Source organism: Narcine bancroftii, chromosome 12, assembly GCF_036971445.1.
Source record: "Narcine bancroftii isolate sNarBan1 chromosome 12, sNarBan1.hap1, whole genome shotgun sequence".
NCBI classification, from domain to species: Eukaryota; Metazoa; Chordata; class Chondrichthyes; order Torpediniformes; family Narcinidae; genus Narcine; species Narcine bancroftii.
In genome coordinates, this window is record NC_091480.1 from 11,696,271 (window position 1) to 11,715,613 (window position 19,343).

Sequence of the window (19,343 nt, forward strand, 5' to 3'; positions counted from 1 at the left end):
ACACCCTGGACAATTGACCCATATTCTTTTCAGTACCTCATGCTCCCAGCTGCAGCCATGCCCAAAATATCACAATGACTAGTTGAAAAATACAATAGACAATAGGAGCTGGAGTAGGCCATTTGGCCCGTCGGGCCAGCACCGCCATTTTAGATCATGGCTGATCATTACCATCAGTACCCCTTTCCAGCCTTATCCCCATAACCCTTAACTCCGTTACCCACAAGAGTCTTATCTAACTCTCTTTTGAACATAGTCAGCGAATCCGCCTCTACCACCCTCTGTGGCAGAGCATTCCACAGATTCACACTTCTCTGGGTAAAAAAATGCTTTCTCATCTCCGTCCTAAAGGGCCTACCCTGTATTCTTAAACCATGCCCTCTAGTCCTCGTCTCCCCCATCATTGGGAACAAGTAATCAGACTTCACCTTGTCTATCCCCCTGATGATTTTGTATACCTCAATCATGTCCCCCCTCATCCTTCTAAACTCCAATGGATACAAGTCCAGTTTTTCTAGCCTTGCTGCATATGACATCCCTGCCATCCCTGGAACTAACCTTGTAAATCTGCGCTGCACACCCTCTTTAGCTAGTATGTCCTTCCTCAAGTTTGGAGACTAGAACTGGACGCAATACTCCAGGTGGGGTCTCACCAGGGCCCTGTATAACTGCAGAAGGGCGTCTCTGTTCCTCTACTCCAATCCCCTCTTTATGAAAGCCAACATTCCATTTGCCTTCTTCACAGCTTTCTGAACCTGCATGCTAGCCTTCAGTAACTGGTGAACAAGTACACCCAGATCCATTTGCACTTCCCCACTCCCTAGCTTGTCTCCATTTAAATAATACTCAGCTTTCCTATTACTTCCCCCAAAATGAATAACCTCACATTTGTTCACATTGAAATTCATCTTCCATTTAGCCGCCCACTCCTCCAGCCTGTCCAAGTCCCTCTGCATTTTCCTTACATCCTCCTCACACCCCACACCGCCACCCAGTTTAGTGTCATCTGCAAATTTGCTCATGTTATTTATAATCCCCTCATCCAAATCATTAACATAAATTACAAGCAACTGAGGACCTAACACCGATCCCTGAGGCACTCCACTCGTCACATCCTGCCATTCTGAAAAAGACCCATTTACTCCAACCCTTTGTTTCCTATCTCTTAACCAATTTCCTATCCATGTCAGCACCTTACCTCCAATACCATGCTCCCTGATCTTGCCCACTAGACTCCCGTGCGGTACTTTATCAAAGGCCTTCTGGAAGTCCAAATACACCACATCCACTGGCTCTCCCGAGTCCACCCTCTTTGTCACATCCTCAAAAAACTCCAGAAGGTTAGTCAAGCATGACTTACCCTTAAGGAATCCATGCTGACTAGCCCTTATACTATTATTACTGACTAAGTGTTCTGCTATTTCTCCTTTTATGATGGACTCCAATATCTTCCCCACCACTGATGTCAGGCTAACTGGTCTATAATTTCCTGTTTTCTCCCTCCCTCCTTTCTTAAAAAGCGGCACCACATCAGCCACTCTCCAATCCTCAGGGACGTCCCCGGAATCTATGGAACTTTGGAAAATGTCGACCAGTGCATCCACAATTTCCATAGCCACCTCTTTAAGCACCCTAGGATGCAGCCCATCAGGCCCTGGGGATTTATCAGCCCTCAGTCCCAACAATTTACTCATAACCTCCTGCTTCTGGACCCGGATATCCATTAGATCTCCTACCTCCCCAGTAAAGTTCCCCAAGTCTCTTGGTACCTCATGACCACTACCCCCTAACTGACTATAACCTATATCCTCCTTGGTGAAGACAGTTGCAAAGTATTTGTTAAATTCCTCTGCCATCTCCTTGTTTCCGGTAATAATTTCACCCTTGCCCATTTTCAAAGGGCCAATTTTAGACCGAACGAATTTCTTCCTCTTCACATACTTAAAAAAGCTTTTGCTATCCTCCGCAATATTATCTGCTAATTTCCTCTCGTACTTCATTTTCCCGTCTCTTATGGCTTTCTTAGTTACCCTCTGATGTTCTTTGAAGGTTTCCCAATCCTCTAATTTCCCACTCCGCTTCGCTATCTTATAATTACTCCCTTTGGACTTGATAATGCACTTGATTTCCTTAGTTAGCCAGGGCTGCCATTTGCATCTCCTAGAGCCTTCCCTCCACTTTCCTGCACTTTATTGGCTGCGGGGAAAGGAAGTAAAACATGAAAGTCTGCCGTCAAAGTCTGTGGTCTTCTCCACTTCGGAGAGACTGAGTGCAGACTGGAAGATCACCTCGCTAAGCATCTTTGCTCTGTCCACATCAGTGACAGGGATCTCCCAGTGGCCAGCCACTTCAATTCCACAGTCCACTCCCATGCTGACATGTCTGTCCATGGCCTCATGTGTTCACCTGTAAATTAGAGGAGCAACACTTGATTTTGCGTGTTTCCGCTGGCTGACTCTCCGTTCTCCCTCCCTTTCCCTTTGTCTTCTTTCCTCCAGCTCTCCACCCCCTCCCCTCTCCATTCACAGAGTAATCCCTCCTCCCCCTTTTTGCTGATGTGCCTTCCCTCCCTTATCTACCTATTACCTCCTACCTTTGGGATCGTCCTCCTTCCCCGTCCCACTTCCCCATTCATTTTGTTTGGGCACCTGCTGACATTTTGTCCCTACCTTGATGAATTCCGAAAAGTTGTTAGCTATCTTTATCTTTGCGAAATAAAGTACACTGCTTGACCTACTGACTTTCTCCAGCATTGTGTTTCTATTTTCCTTGACTGTGGGGCACTTTGAGACATCCTGTGGTCATTAATTTAATTCAGACATACAGCACGATTACAGGCCATTTTGGCCCACAGGCCATGCTGCCAAATTTACATCCAATTGACCTACGACCGTATGTTTCAAACAGTGGGAGGAAACCCACACAGACACAGGGTCAACATACTAATCCTTACATCAGTGAGGGATTTGAACACCATCCTGATCTCTGGCGCTGTAACAGCGTTTGCGCTAACTGCGACGCTAAAAGTGCTGCCCACGGTAAGTGTAAGATAAATGTGTATCTTTCTTTCGATATTGCGAGAGAATATTGCTTGGAAGGGTAAATGCATCCTTCAGTGAGTGGAAGTGGCAATTGATACAAATGGGACACTCCTACTGGAATGAATAGTGAGCTCATTAAAGAAGACAGCACATAGTACAGATGGCATGCAAGGTTCAACCCACAGCAGTGAACAATGAAAGAAAACAATTGCAACTCGAGTCAGTCTCCTTTCACCTTAACAAATGCAAAAAGAAATTCATTTCCCGAGCAGGATTTAATAAATATAATTTGTTCCTCTCATGTTCTGTAATTGATTTTTGCAAGGTAGCACTTTGCAGAAAGTAATCGACGAGAGATGGCTTTATTAGTCACTGACTGAAGAAAGGCTCTCGCTCTTTAATAGGTCAGAGGCCAGTCAAACATTTTTAAACCATCATTGGAACACTGTGGAATTCTGTGGTAAAGATCCATGCAAGATTTTTAATATTTGTGAGTGGCAAATAGATAAAACTGGGGAGAATGTGAAATCTGCCATGTTCTCAAGGTTAATTGTGCTAACTGATCAAGTCTGATCATGTTTACAAATGGATTTTCAATGCAGTTTGTAATTGAGTCAGAGTCAGCTTCAACGCTGCTACAGTCATACCTTATTCTCTTTCCAGCTAAGAAAAAATGGATGCAGACAAAGGAATTCACTCATTCTGTGGTATCAAGGAGTGATACTAGCAATACCAGATGAAAAATTCAGAACACTGTGAAGAGAAGGAATTCTTGCATTTGAATTGAAGGCACAAAGATGGTGGAGGAACTCGGCAGGTCTTGCAGCGTCCATAAGAGGTAAAGATAAACCCTACCAGCCTCTGCATCCACCATTTTTGCCTCGTACTATGTGATCCTACCTCCAGACACATCTTCCCTGCTTCTCCCCTATCTGCCTTCTATGAGGTCTGCTCCCTCTGTGACTCCCTTGTTCAATTCTCCCTTCCCACCAATCGCCCCGTCTGCGCCTCACCCTGTGACCACAGGAGATGTGCCCACACCTCCTCCTTCTCCTCCATTCGGGGCCCCAAACTGTCCTTCCAAATGAAGCAACTGTTCCCTTTTGAATCTGCAGGAGGCATCTACTGCACCCAGTGCTCTTGTTGTGGTGTCTTCTCTATCAGATGGACTGGGAGATTGCTTCATTAGCATCTCGCTTCTGTTCCCCATAATAGTGAGGATTTCCCAGTTGTCACCCATTTTAATTCCCAGCCCATTCCCTTGCTGACATGCCTGTCCAAGGTCTCATGTACCGCCAGACTGAAACCACCCGCAAATTGGAGGAACAGCATCTCGTGTCCTGTCTGGGCACCCTCCAACCATATGGCATTAACATCAACTACTCCAATTTTCATTTGCCCCTACCCCCCCATCTTTCTCTATTGCATGCACACGCGCGCGCACACACACACACACACACATCACCCAGCTCTGCCATGGAGCCCCAAACAAATCCCCTTCCCCCCCAGTCAATTCTCACCTTTTCTTTCCGCGTCCCATCTATTCCCAATTAACACCTTTTATCTGCTGGCCTGTACTCCATCCCCTGCCCATTTTCCCCTGCCCATTTTCCCCTCCCCAGCTGTTTAATTCAGGTGTCAGCCTGCTTCAACTCATATCTTGAGGAAGGGCTCAGGCCCAAAATATAGGTAATATATCTTCACCTCCTATGGCTGTTGTGAGACCCACTAAGTTCCTCAAACATTTTGATGTTTTTACTACAGTCGCAACCTCTGCAGACCTTTGTGTTTCACTCTTGCACTTGTATAGCATCTTTCAAAGTATTCCAAAATTCTTTCCAGTCAATGCACTAGTTCTGAAATGTAGGCACTGTTGCAATAAGGAAACTGCAAGATCGGTGGTGAAGATAACTGAAATTTTGTAATAGTACGATTTCAAGATTCATAGTAATAAAACAGTATTGTATTACATGAAATTTCCTTTCGCCTACTGCAAGGCAGACACATTTGCCACTGGCAAGAATTGCCTAAGCGTTTCTTATAGTCAGACTTGCGATCCAACTTTAGTCAGAGAGAGAGAACCAAAAGAGAGTGTCTCCCCCCACCCCCCCCCAGCCGTCCCACCCCTAGTCACCATAGATTCACCTCCGATGCTTCCGCAGCCACACAGAGTCCAGTCAAAACTGTTGGCAACCCGAACTCCAGATCCTAACTTCCAACATGTTCAGGAACCCTTCAGTGCCCTCAGGACCTCCTTGCATTCCCGGTTCCGATACCTGGTACCCCTCCAGCAGTCGAGCCAGTCTCTATCAGTCCGCAGACTTCATGGGTTCCTCACCTCGTCGTCAGCAACCCGTCGCAGGCGCTGGTCCCTCAGCCGCAGAGCCCCCTCAATGGTCCGCTGCCGTTTCCCCATGCCTGCAGGTCGTCTCCTCCACTTCTCCCTCTCAGGCGGTGCATGATCTTCCTGTCCTCTAGTGCCCTGCTCCAGTTCTCCACTTCCTGGAGTCTGCAGCTCCTCGTGGCTGCTGCCGATTAATAGGCGATGCTATCTTGGGCACAAACCCACGGTCACAATCTCAAATAAAACCACTGTCAGCTTCCTCAATGGGCCATTCAAATCCCATGCAGAACTGACGGCAGTTGACTAGGCGGCTGGACTCTGCAGGAGCGCTGCATCTCCACTCCCTCGCTCCCCTCGGGTCCGCACCAGCGGCTCTGTCAGTGTCGCCATCATCTTCATATTTAATAGCTAATGTTACTGATTTAACCTATGCTATTTGTTTTGGCCACATTCATATCCATACGTCCCACTGACCCTCACTTGTGTGTAAAGCAAGCAGCGGGGAAACAGCTCACTCGATGGGAATAGTGGAAGGCGGGAACTGGTTCGAAGGCTAGGCATCATTCACAGAGATGGTACGGTTTGGACAATGGGCAACAAGAAGTTTGTGGGTCATCTGGTAGTGGGCCTATACAGTTCATGGTTTCAGGGTGGTGACTATATATACTGAAACACTGCACAAAAATTTTATAGACAGTCATTTTAGTGTCACCCCCCCCCCAGTGATGGTCTTCACCCCCCCCCCCCAGTGATGCCAGTGTCTGTATATGTGTTATGTCTAGTTGTGTGTCTGCGTGTTTTGCACCGAGGACCAGAGAACGTTGTTTTGTTGGGTTGAAAAAAGATGATAAACTTGACTTGGCATTCGATACCACCATAAAAAAAGAATGAAAATGAAAATGCTGATGAGATCTATTGTTGACAGTGTGCACATGATAGTAGCTCAGGTCTTCCCCCCAACATATGGCAGTGGCATGAGACACCAAGTTTCACTCTCCCTTGAGCGCATTGTTCCACAAGTTATCAATGGATGTGAAACTTACCCATTGTGATAGCCCCTATAGGCATGGCACTTTTTAATGCTACCCTTTTGCAATTAAACTACAGGCAGAGACTCTGTTGAGTGCTCTAGTCATACATTAATAGTGTGCATTAATGGTCACTACAATGCCAAAGTTCAAATTCATTAACAAAATTTACATCTTACCATCTGTGATGGAAAAGGCAGTTATCTATGCTAATTTTATCCGTGTAACTTTATGCAACAATCAGCACAGGAAGTACTTAATATGAAATGCTCTTAATTAAGCATGAAATTGTCATGAGGTAATTTTGACGAAGTAAATTGCAGCTAACTAAAATTAAATCAATATGTTGCTTTTAACCCTCTGCGTATCTTGCCAATGGGTAAGACGGGCTTTATGAGGGTCTGTGAGGCCCATCCAAGCCAGGCACAGAATAATTAAGCCCAACTTGGTCAGGCAGTTGGGAAGCCCAGGATAAATATCCGTGAGGAAGTGGATATGGAAAACTGAATGCAGCTTGTTAATTTGTGAGCCTGTCACTTTAATTCTCCATGCCACCCTCTGTCTCATGGTGTTCCAGTGAAGCCTAATATAAATTCAAGAGCAACATCTGAGCAACTTAAATCCCATCAAAAAATAAAATTCAGATAACCAGCCCTTCCTGTTTTTGTAGTGAAAACACAGCAGATCTTTAGCAAGGTGACCTCACCCTCTCTCAGTTGAGTTGTGCTATCCATTGTCTCTTGGACTCCAACCCATTCCCTTGATCAACCAACCTCAAATTCTTGCAACTTTAAATTTCCGTGTTTTAAATTTTTCCTAACGTTGATAAAACGTTAACGTTGTTTCTTTCATCTGACCTGCTGAGAACTTAAGCTTGTTTTTTTTTATTGGAGAATTCTGTCTTTTAAATTAATTTTTATCTCCTTGTCCCTTCTCCTCCTACCATCTAATGATCTCCAGACTGGCTTTGGTCTCTATATCCTCTTGGTGGTGGAGTTGATGTTATTTTTTCCAAATGATCATGAATTCTAAGGATGTTGTGAAGATGTTTATCTTTTTGTAGTCTCTACTCACATTGTGAAGAGTGGACTTTGGGAAATTCCTGACCTGAGCAATGCTCAAGAATGCTCTCATACTAGAGATGGTTGGAAAGATATGAATATTCCTTTACAAAGAGCTGCTAGATATCCTGCTGTTCTGAACAGATCAATCAAGCTTTCATCTTATTTTTACAGAGTGTTAACTTGTGCAAAATCGATTCTGCTTATTATAGATTCTTGTTTATTTTCTTGTCCACAGGATCGGTATGATTAGTCAGCTTAACAGTATTACAGTACTAGTGACCCAGGTTAGAATCCAGTGCTGACTGCATGTGTGTTCTCCCCATGTCTGGACCGCTTTCCTCTGGGCACTCCGGTTTCCCCCTCCCCCCCCCCCCCCATCCTTTGTCGCAGGTTAATTTGGGCATTTGGGCTCATGGGTTGGAATGGCCTGTAAATGTGCTGTATATCTAAATTAAATTCAATTAAATATAAAAAGCAAGATTGTGATCAAATGTTACCTGTCCATTATATAGCTTTTCGGAAGAGTCATGTTGCATTAATGACTGTAAAACAAAGTACATTTTCAAGAGTAGTTTACTATTGCAATTTAAAATGGGTTGTATGAAGGTCAAAGTTAAATTCTTCTTCTGGCTCTCCATCCCACAGGGTGATGATGGTTCCTTTCAGTCAGTTTGTGGGGTCTGATATGAGGATACCCCACTCCTCAGAAAGGAACAGCATGTGTGTGAATGAATTTTAGGTGTTGCACAGTTCTAGACCCATCCTCTTAACATCCTCTACTGAATCCAGTGACATGGTGAGGTCCAAGATGGCTGGGAGATGTTCTGTTACAGTGAGTGGCCAGACCAAGCTTCGATGCAAGGGATGCCCTTTCCGCGCCTCACGACACGTGTTTGCTAGATGGCCGTTGACCCTACAAGAGGGTTCGTCCGCCCTTTGACATGTCTTGTTTTTCATCTTGCAGGGTGTCGAGCCACCCTCCACACCAGGCAGACTGGTTTAGTCATCGACCACTCAACCATGCGACAGGTAGTACTGGGTTACGTGGTACCAGCAGCGCTCAGGCGAATGAACTGACAAAGTTGAATAAATGCACCATGAAGAAGGACATTTGGCCCATTGTGTTCATGCTGACTGTTTAAAAGGATGATTAAAACAGAAAATGGTCCAAATACTCAGCAGGTCAGACAGCGTCAGCAGGGAGCGGAGCAGTTATTGTTCCAGGTCAGTGACCTTTTATGACCTGTTTCATTTCAGAGTTGCTACAGTTGCAGTATGAAAGTTTTGCTTTTAAAAGCTCAGTCCCACTACCTGTCTCCTTTTCCTTTCTCTATGTCCCTCACAATTCTCCTTTGAAAGTTACCATTGACTCTTCTTTGATGACTCTCTCAGATGGCGTATTTTAAATCGTGAAAAAAGCCAAGCCCTTTGTATCCTTAAATGATTTACCAGTTATCCTAGATTTAGCATTGCCCATGGAAAATAGCTTCTCCTTGACTTCTCTCTCGAAATTCCTCATCATTTTGCTCTTTCACTTCTCCTTAGTTTGCCGAAATGCGTACCCAATTTGGAAATATTTCATGCATAATATTAAAAGTCATTCTGATATACTGCGGCTAAAGAAACAATTTTCTTCACAATTAGCAACTTATTTTGTTTTTAATTTAAAATGGTAAACTAAAACCCTTGTAAACAGCCAACTAATTGAGTGAAGCAATGCTTTGCTAAAATAGAAATGATTTAATACATTTCAGTTTGTTAACTGTCTGTTATAGGACGGGTTTGTTGAGCTCCGATGGTTTTAGTCACTGATTACATGAGTGAATTTTAATAATAGAGCACTCGACTGTTTACGAGGTTGCATTGTTCACTTCATCTTAATTATTTCGTTCTGCCAACGGCTGCACTATGATAAACAAATATAATTAACATGATCTGTGGAAGAATTGCTATAGTTTTTAACTGTTGTGTTTATTTTTTAGTACATTCCAGTAATTAGAAAGAACATCTTGTTAAATTCACATGCTTTTAATGATCTTTAAGAGATTTTTCACGATAATTATTTTTACATTACTTCAGCGTCAGAATCTTGTGTTTTTATTGTTTAACAAATGTTTACCGTTTTACAACATTAGTATGCCAACTCCATCAGCTATGTTTGGTGGCCAATTCAAGAGCGAAAGATTTGAATCTCTTCAGTGATTTTCATGACCTCAAAATGTCCTAAAATATATCTGAACCAATAAAATATTTTTGAAGTTTAGTCAGTCTCGTAAAATAAGAAATATTAGCATTCAACTCCCAGAAACAGCAGTGCCATAATGACTCGATAATGTGAATTTTAGGGATATTGTTTGAAGGATAAATGTGGGCCAAGATACCGGGGAAAAGTCTGGCCTCACATGAATTGCTGTGTTTGATTCTGTTTGATTCATTAGACTGTGAAGGCAGAAAAGATTAACAAGAATGATTCCTGGAATGAAGGACAATAGAGTTATAAGGATAGATTGGAGAGGCTGGGACCTTTGTAAGAGATGAGAAGGCGGAGGAAAGTCTGATAAAGATGTATAAAATGTTGAGAAATCTAGGCATGGATAGAAGGCTGTCTCCATTGGTGGAGGGCTCAAGGAATCAGAGTGAATCAGGTTTATTATCTTGAATACGTGTCATGAAGTTTGTTGTTCTTCTGGCAACAGTACTGTGCAGAACGAGGTGCAAGATTATTATAAATTACAATTCTGTAAATAAAAGATTTTTTAAAAATAAATAATTAGTGAGAAAAAGTGGCATTCATTGTTGATTTGGAAATCTGATGGTGGTGGGTGTGCAGTGGTGCAGGGCTGCCGGACCTCGCTGGTGTGGCGCTCTGACACCTTTACAAAAAAAAAGCAAAATAAACAAGTGAGAATTTTTAATTTTTAATTTTCAATGTTCTGTATCTGGGTCTTGGGGTGAGTTGCTGCCTAGCTCTGCAGCATCTGCTGAAATGGTTCAATTTCCGGCATGCTCTACATTACTGGCCGAACGTCGGGTACATCTCTCGTCTTGCCACATGGTCACCAGCAGCCCAAAATCTATAAAATACATCCAAAAGTGTTCAGGAAGCAAAATATTCATTGTCTAGTGTTGTTTTAGATGAAATGTTAAAAGAAAACTTGCTGATGCTGGAAATCTGACATGAAATCAGAAAACTTCCCCATGTCAACCAAGATGTCCCACCTGCCTTCATTTGGCCATATCCTTGTCGAATCTTCTGCGGCGTCTTTTGTAAGTTCAAAGTTCAGATTTATTGTCAGAGTATTTACAGTGCATGATGTCACATACTTCTTTTTTGGCTTGGCTTCGTGGACGAAGATTAATGGAGGGGTAATGTCCACGTCAGCTGCAGGCTCGTTTGTGGCTGACGAGTCCGATGCGGGACAGGCAGACACGGTTGCAGTGGTTGCAAGGGAAAATTGGTGGGTTGGGGTTGGGTGTTGGGTTTTTCCTCCTTTGTCTTTTGTCAGTGAGGTGGGCTCTGGGGACTTCTTCAAAGGAGGTTGCTGCCCAACAAACTGTGAGGCGCCAAGATGCGCGGTTTGAGGCGAGATCAGCCCACTGGCGGTGGTCAATGTGGCAGGCACCAAGAGATTTCTTTAGGCAGTCCTTGTACCTCTTCTTCGGTGCACCTCTGTCTCGGTGGCCAGTGGAGAGCTCGCCATAGAACACGATCTTGGGAAGGCGATGGTCCTCCATTCTGGAGACGTGACCTACCCAACACAGTTGGATCTTCAGAGGAGCATTTGACAGCTCTTGGCCTGTGTTGGTTTAAAATTTAAGAGAATGAGGGGGACGGCAATAAAGCATTTTGAATGTTGAAAGGCATGGACAGAGTAGATGTAGAAAGGTTGTTTCCCATGGTGGGAGAGTCTAGGACAAGAGGGCGCAACTTCAGGATTAAAGGGTGTCTGCCTCGAACAGAGATGCTGACAAATTTCTTTAGGCAGATGGTGGTGAATCTGTGGAATTTGTTGCCACGGGTGGTTTTGGAGGCCGGGTCACATTTATGGTACACTATTATGATACCTGAGATGCTTTTTCCTGTGGGCAAGGCAGAATTACTACTTATCAGTAGGTCTGGCAGCCTCAGTAGGAAGTGAAACAGTTAATATTTCAGTTCTGAGACTCTTATCTCATTTGCTTCACTGGGACCTTGCTGCAATGATTGAAATTCAAAATTAATTAATTGGCTTTGAGATGCTTGGAAGGCACGACATGAATCCAAAATTTGTTTCTTGTTAAATGGAGAGGTTGGCATGGATCATTGAAATTAATGGCATGGTAGGAGGTCACTTAGTCTTTAATATTTGAGTTTTTTGTGAAGTCCAAAGTTTGGCAAGAAAAAAATTGGGACTCATCAGAATCATAAGGCAATAATCATAAATACTGCTGCAAAAAGTAGAAATGGCCTCAGTAACTCCTTGTCACGAGAATTAATTGGATAATAATCAAAGTTTAGAACTGAGAGATGGAAAGGTCTTTCAATCCCTGGTGCCTGCTTTACCATTCAGTTAAATCCATTTCCATACTGAAGTATCTTATCAATATCACTTTTCTAAAATAAGAAAATATCATAACTCACTCTCGAAAGCTCCTTTTGCCACCTCCCTCCCCCCAAAACAATCCCATCCTTCTGGGGAAGAGAATTCCAAATTGGTGCCAACATGAAACCCTGCAGCTGCTGTGATTGTAGTAAAAACACAAAATTGCTGGAGGAACTCAGCCAGTCTCACAGCGTCTGTAGGAGGTAAAGATAGATTACTGACGTTTCAGGCCTGAGACCTTCCTCAAGGAATGAGTAAAAAGTAGGAAGATGCCTGAATTCAACAGTTGGGGAGGAAAGAATGGGTAGGAGAAGGAGTACAAACCAACAGACAAAAGGTGTTAATTGGGAATAGGTGGGAGCCAGGTGAGAATTGACTGGAGAAGTTGTTGGAAGCTCTGTGAAAGAAGAGCTCGAGGAAATATATGCCTCTTGATTTCCATCTCAAATGACCAAACTCTCATTTTAAGATGATGTTTAGGGAACTGAAGTTGAATGATCAACCATGATAGTATTGAATGGTGGTGCAGGCTCAAAGGGCTGAACGGCAGACTCCTGCACCTATTTTCTATGATTCTTTGATTTCTGATTTCCCAAAGCGCAAAATAACCTTTCTTATATTTTTAATAACAGTTTAAACCTCACTCAGAGAATCCCTTTGAGAACATTTGGTATGTTTGTTTTCATGTTTTCAATATATCTATAGGCAATTGGCCAAAGTTGATGGGTAGTAAGTCTGATGTGAAGATGCTTATTACTGACCTGAGAATATACTTAAGATTCAATTTATTGTCTTGTAATAAAAGTAGTATCCTATTGCATGAAATTGCCAATGTCTGCTGTAAAGCAGACAGATTCGCCATCAGCAGAAGTTGCCTGAAGCACCTCTTATAGTCAGAGAAAGAGAAGCAAAAGAGAGTTTCCCCCCTCAAGTCACCAAGTGTACGTGGATTCGCCTCTAGTGCTCCCGCAGCCTTCGCAGCCACACAGATCCAGTCCAAGTACAGTCTTCTCAAGGATAGTCAACATGGCTTTGTGAAGGGAAGGTCGTGCCTCACTAGTCTAATTGAGTTTTTTGAGGAGGATACAAAAGAAATTGATGAGGGTAGGGACAGTAGATGTAGGTTACGTGGATTTTAGCAAGACATTTGACAAGGTCCCCCATGAGAGACTCATCCAGAAATGCACGAGGCATGGGATCAGTGAAGTTTTGCCTGTGTGGATTTAAAAAATGGTTTTCAGGTGGAAAGCAGAGAGTCATAGTGGAAGGAAAGTATTCTACCTGGAAGTCGGTGACTAGTGGAGTGCTGCAGGGATCTGTTTTGGGACTCCTGCTCTTTGTGATTTCTATAAATGACCTGGATGATGAGGCAGAGGGATAGGAGATTAAATTTGGAGGAGTTGTAGATGGAGCTGAAGTTTGTCGAAGGTTACAAGAGGATATACACAGGATACAGAGTTGGGCAGAAAAGTAGACAAGTGTGAGGTGATGCTTTTTGGAAGGACCAACCAGAAGGCTGAGTACAGGGTTTATGGTTGGTTACTTATGAGTGTGGGTGAACAGAGGTACTTTGAGGTTCAAATCCATACATCCCTCAAGGTCGCCGCACAGGTTGATAAGATGATTAAGAAAACCTATGGGATGCTGGGCTTCATTAATAGGGGTATTGAGTTCTGGAGTGGAGAGGTCATGTTGCCACTCTACAAATCACTGGTATTGTGTTCAGTTCTGGTGACCTCATTGTCGGAAGGATGCGGAAGCTATGGAGTGGGTGCAGAGGATGTTGCCTAGATTGGAAAACAAGTCTTATGAGGCAAGGTTAGCAGAGTTAGGACTTTTTTCTTTGGAGCGTAGAAGGATGAGAGGACAATTGTTAGAGGTATACAAGATGATGAGAGTTATGGATAGCTAGCATCTGTTTCCCAGGGCAGGAATAGCAAACACCAGAGGACGTATTAAAAAGTTAAGGGGAGGAAAATTTAGGGGAGACATCAGGGGTAAGATTTTACACAGAGAGCTGTGGTGCCTGGAATACCTTGCCAGGAATGGTGGTGGAGGCTGAAACATTAGGGGCATTTAAGAGACTATTAGACAGGCACATGGATGAAAGAAAAATAGAGGGTTACAGGATAGGGTGGGTTTAGTACTTGTTTAAATGGAACATATGGGTCGGCATGACATTGAGGGCCAAAGGGCCTGTACAGTGCTGTAGTGTTCTACATTTCAGGGTTTAGGCCTTCAACAAGGTATGAGCAAAATGTAGGCAGGTGCCCGAACAAAATGGTGGAGGAGCGGAAGTGAGAGAAACACAGTCCCAGGCAGGAGGTAATAGGTGGATAAAGGAAGGGGAGGGGCTTTGGGCGTTGTGTTCAGTGGAGACTCATGGACAATCGGTCCTGTCCTATACTGTACTGTCTTATGTTCTATGTCTTTATCAATTATAAACCACGGTATTTTAAATAGTGTTCTGAGAGCAAGGGGGTTGCTAAGCAGCAATTAAGTCTTTGCATATTGGTAAACTTAGTCACAAATTATTTGTCAAGATTTATCACTTTTGATGGTATTTAAATTAAGAATGATGCATAAAAGGTCAAAGTTCATTACAATTACTCATGATAGTGTCTGGAGTGGGGGTGTGTGACAGTACAGATTCTATCACCAATGTGTATATGTACATATGTACAGATGATAGTGTAGGATGACTGTGATTGACTGAGAGAGTAGCCACACCTAGTCTTAAAGGATTGCTCCTAGCCAGACCAGGTCATTCAGGACTGGTCGACCTACTTGTGATATGCTCCAGTCTTTTAGTTAATAAAAGCCTTGGTTTGGATCAACAAGTCTTTGGTTCTTTCGACGCGCATTACAGGGTGGCCATCCTTTTAATTTTAATTCAGACATGCAGCTTGATAACAGGCCATTTCGGCCCACAAGTACGTACTGGGGGTGTAGGTTAATTAGGCAGCATGAACTCATGGGCCAAAATGGCCTGTTACCATGCTGTATGTCTAAGTTAAAAATTAAAAGGTTGGCCACCCCTGGTCTGGAGCATCTGACGAAGGATCAGAGCATTGTGAACAGCACAATCTGGGCCACTTGCTTACGTGCACATCAGCATATGCTGCCAGATTGCTATTGGTTTCACAGAAATGACAAGTATTGACAGTTTTTGCTGCCGTTACAACTGCAAATTCCAATCCTTTGCTGCGACACGTCGCCTTTCAGAAGCCTTGACTGATTCACAATATAAATGCATACCACTAAGAGGGAGGTGCATGTAACAGGAAAAGCTCTAATAGTAGAGATTGTAATGCTGATGTGAACTGGGAATATTTGTTGATGATAATCAGAAAGCTAAATATGGCATGTTTGAATTAGCTTTTTTTTTTACTAAGTAACAAGAATTTGATGCTGGTGGAAAGGGTGTATATATTTTTCTGTTATTATCAGACCCTGATACTCATCCAAGTGTTCACCACAAATGGCCATCCATAGACCAGCGGGATAAGCAGATACCTTTCATTGTCCCTTAGAGTGGATACATGAGCCATGAGCTGATCTGCAGACTAAATGCCATTGGCTGTGTGGGAAACTCGGGTAGCTGGTTAATGAGATCCATCCAACTGACATTTACTAAATGGAGCACTTACAGCATTGATGCCATCAAAATGGTTAATGTGTCGACAATTTAACAAGGTTTTATTTTCCCACACTGAGATTTAGTGAAAAATTTATATGCGTTACGCTCCAAGTCAAAAGCATGAACTTTCCTCTGATTGAGTATTTACAATGCACAGTTTAACGAAAAATACAGTCCAAACTTAAGGAAGAAACTGCTTAATTTGCAAAATAATTACAATGTGGAGTGCTTAATAGAGGCTGGGTGTTGCCATGTACAAGAAGGTGCTCTAATTAACATTTTATTGTTCCTCAATTTTGAAAAGGAAAATCCAGGCACTTCATAAAATGGAACATTAATGGTAAACATGCACAAAAATGATGGCAGTAATAAACTTAAGTAAATATCAAAGTGAGGCTTTATCTCCAGTTGCCACATTTATTCCAGGAATATAGTGAATATAGTGAAATGTACAGTTAAGAAGATGTTTTTAATTCCTAACAAAGGGGAGTGCAATGAGTTAAGAAGAGAGCGATGCAGAGAATGCTGGAAAGGCACAACAGGACAGGCAGCATCTGTGATGAGAGGAAACCAAGATAATATTTCATCAACAATTCCACAGTACTTTCTGCTGAATTTCAGCATCTGCAGTTATTAGCTTTTGATATTTATTGAGGATTTAGTACTTTGCTCCACTCACTAGACACCTATGACTATGTGGCTGTATAACACCATTTACAAATTCGCTGACGATACCATGGGTTGTATAAAAAGAGGGTAATAAGCCAGCATACAGGAGGAAGGATGAAAACTTGGCTGAACGGTGCACCAACAACAACCTCACACTCAATGTCACCAAAACTAAGGAGCTGATTGTTTTCTTCATTAAGGGGAAGTCAGAGGTGTACAGTCCAATGATTATTGGGGGATCAGAGGTTGAGATGGGAAGCAAATTTTAGTTCTTGGCAGTCACTATCTCAGAGGATCATTCCTGGACCAATACACAAATTGCATAATGAAGAAAGCAGCACCTCTACTTCCTCAGGAAGTAGGTATGACACTGGAAACCCTGGCAAACTTCTACAGATGTGTGGTGGAAAGTGTGCTGACCAGCTGCATCATGGTCTTGTATGGAGATACCAATATCCCTGAGTGGAAAACCCTTCAAAAAGGTAGCGGATACCACCGAGGACATCACAGGCAAAACCCTCCCCAACATTGAGAACATCTACAGGGAACGCTGCCATTGGAGAGCAGCAGTAATCATCAAGGATCCACATCACCCAGTATACGCTGTTCTCACTGCTGCCATCAGGAAAGTGGATTTAAAACTGAATGGGAGAATGATCTGAATATCTCTTTTTCAGAAGAAGAATGGATTTCAATTTTGGGCCTGATTTACAATTGTGTGCTAGGCTGTCTTATTCAATTCAAAGTGCTACATCGTGTCCATTTCTCCACAGTCAAACTTGCTCAAATTTATTCTGATATTAGTTGACTTTGTGACAAATGTAAAATTTGGACTTGCCTTAATTTGCAAAAGTATTGGAGTGACATTCTTAGAACTTTTTCATCCATGTTTAGGATTACTTTAGATCCATGTCCTGTAATTGCACTATTTTGTTTTTCTAAAGATACAAATATTATTTCATCTTCTAATCAAAGACAGGTTAGAGCAGTCTCCACTTTATTAGGTTAGAAGAGCAATTCTGTTAAAATGGAAAGATGAGTTCCCACCTACACATCATCAATGGCCATCCTTTTTAAATCTAGAGAAAATTAGGGATAATGTCACGAAAATCAAGATTTCTTTTGATCAGACTTGGGGCCCATTTATACCTCACGTCCATTATTTGACTAACGAGGTGGGATGATGAATGTTGCTAGGCGTGCTGGTTTCGATCCCCTGAGGCCGCATGTTTGGATTTAACATGACACACAAGATGAATTTTAACCTTGATTGCTGTGGGCTTGATTTTTTTTTTTCCTTTTAATTTTTTTCTTACTTACCTCTTTTAATATTGAATGTATTGCCATTTATTGGATTTAGAATTAAGTCGTATTGTTACTGTGCCATATGCTATCATTTGTAAATCTGCAAAGGTTTCATTGCAATTGAGTTGCTGCTTTTTTAATGGTTTTTCTGATAAAACTCAATAAATATAATTTTTAAAGAAAAGAAAGAGGTGTCGGTGCCACAAGACTCGCACCCACCAGGTTCAGGAACAGCTGCTCCCCCTCAACAACAAACTCAGGGGCTCATTAAGGATATTTACACTTTATTGATTTTTTTTCTCTCTCTGTATTGCACAGTCAGGTTGTTTACATTTCTTTATTAGTTGACATGGAAATATCTTCTTGAATACAGTTTTTTGCATTACCAATAAGTGGTCATTCTGTCTAACCCGCAGGAAAAAGAATCCTGTGATGTCAAGTGTGTACTTTCATAATAAATTTGAACTTTAAAATAATTTGGAATCAGAATTTATTGTCATGGACAAGTCATGAAATTCAGTGTTTTACGGCAGCGTCACAGAGCAAACATTCATATTATAACCATTTTACAACATTACTATATAAAAAAATAACTGCATGAAAAGTGAGGCCTTGCCTGTGGTTCATTGATTATTCAAGACTCTGATGGCAGCGGGGAAGAAGCTGTCTCTGTGCCATTGAGTGCTTATCTTTAGGCTCCTGTACCTATTCCCTGATGAGTGAAGAGGATGTCTGCCTGTGATGTTGCAGGCCGAATTAACAACTCTCTGGAGTTTATTCTTGTCCTGAGAGTTGGCCAGTTATATGACCAGTTATGTCCAGCAACAATCATCTCAAACAATTGAGTATGATTGTGTTTAAGGGAGACAATAGATTTTTTCCCTGCTTGAATTGTAGGTATCATTGAAACAGATGAAAATGGACTGCACTCTGCAGTAGCACAGTTCCAGCGACCCAAGTGCTGTTTTTGTGGAGTTTGCACGTTGTCACTGTGATCGCACGGGTTTCCCCCGGGGTACCAATTTCAAGAATAGGCTGGGTTATTGACTCAAGTGTTGGTGCAGGAGCGGAAGATAATGGGCATGTGCGTGAGAGTAGGTTGCAAGGAACTAATTGGGGAAGGATACAGAAGGGAACACTCTGAGGTCTGGCTTTGACTCGATGGGATGAATAGCCTTCTTTGTCACAAGAAAATATGAAAATAATGTGAGCAAGTACTTCTAATGCCCATGTGGGGTATTATTTTGTATGTTTCAATAGAGAGTTTCTTTCCAAAGATGAGGAGTGTATTGATATCTGTGTGCTGATAAATGAGGTCACATTGCAAATTAGTGCAACACATTGAGCTGACTGTCCTTTCTCATGAGGGAGATTAATCTATTTCACAGCATCTTGCCCATCTCCCTGTGCTAAGAGTACCAATTAATTATGTCTAGACAGTTTCAATGTATGAGATGTGTGCTCAGCACAAAGGCAATGCAGGGCTGCACATCATCACATAACTCAATTCAGCATGTTAGAGCACAGAACAATATATGCCTATATAAAACAAATCAGTGCAGCTACACAGCATATTGTGGCATAGTACACCATAGCAAAACAGAATGCGTCATTCTGCATTAAAATCTAGCACCGTGCAACAAAACACTGCAGAATACAAGCAACACAC

At 42.4% G+C, this 19,343-nt stretch overlaps 1 long non-coding RNA gene across 3 annotated transcripts in view; it reads left to right on the top strand.

The window, feature by feature from the left end:
* Window positions 1-19,343, top strand: part of LOC138747690 (uncharacterized) — a 178,471-nt gene that overhangs the window by 9,744 nt on the left and 149,384 nt on the right. For all 3 annotated transcript variants that reach the window (XR_011347618.1, XR_011347619.1, XR_011347617.1), the window contains exons 3-4: window positions 3,705-3,879; window positions 8,442-8,701. This is a non-coding gene — a long non-coding RNA (uncharacterized lncRNA). The remainder of the gene's footprint in view (window positions 1-3,704; window positions 3,880-8,441; window positions 8,702-19,343) is intronic.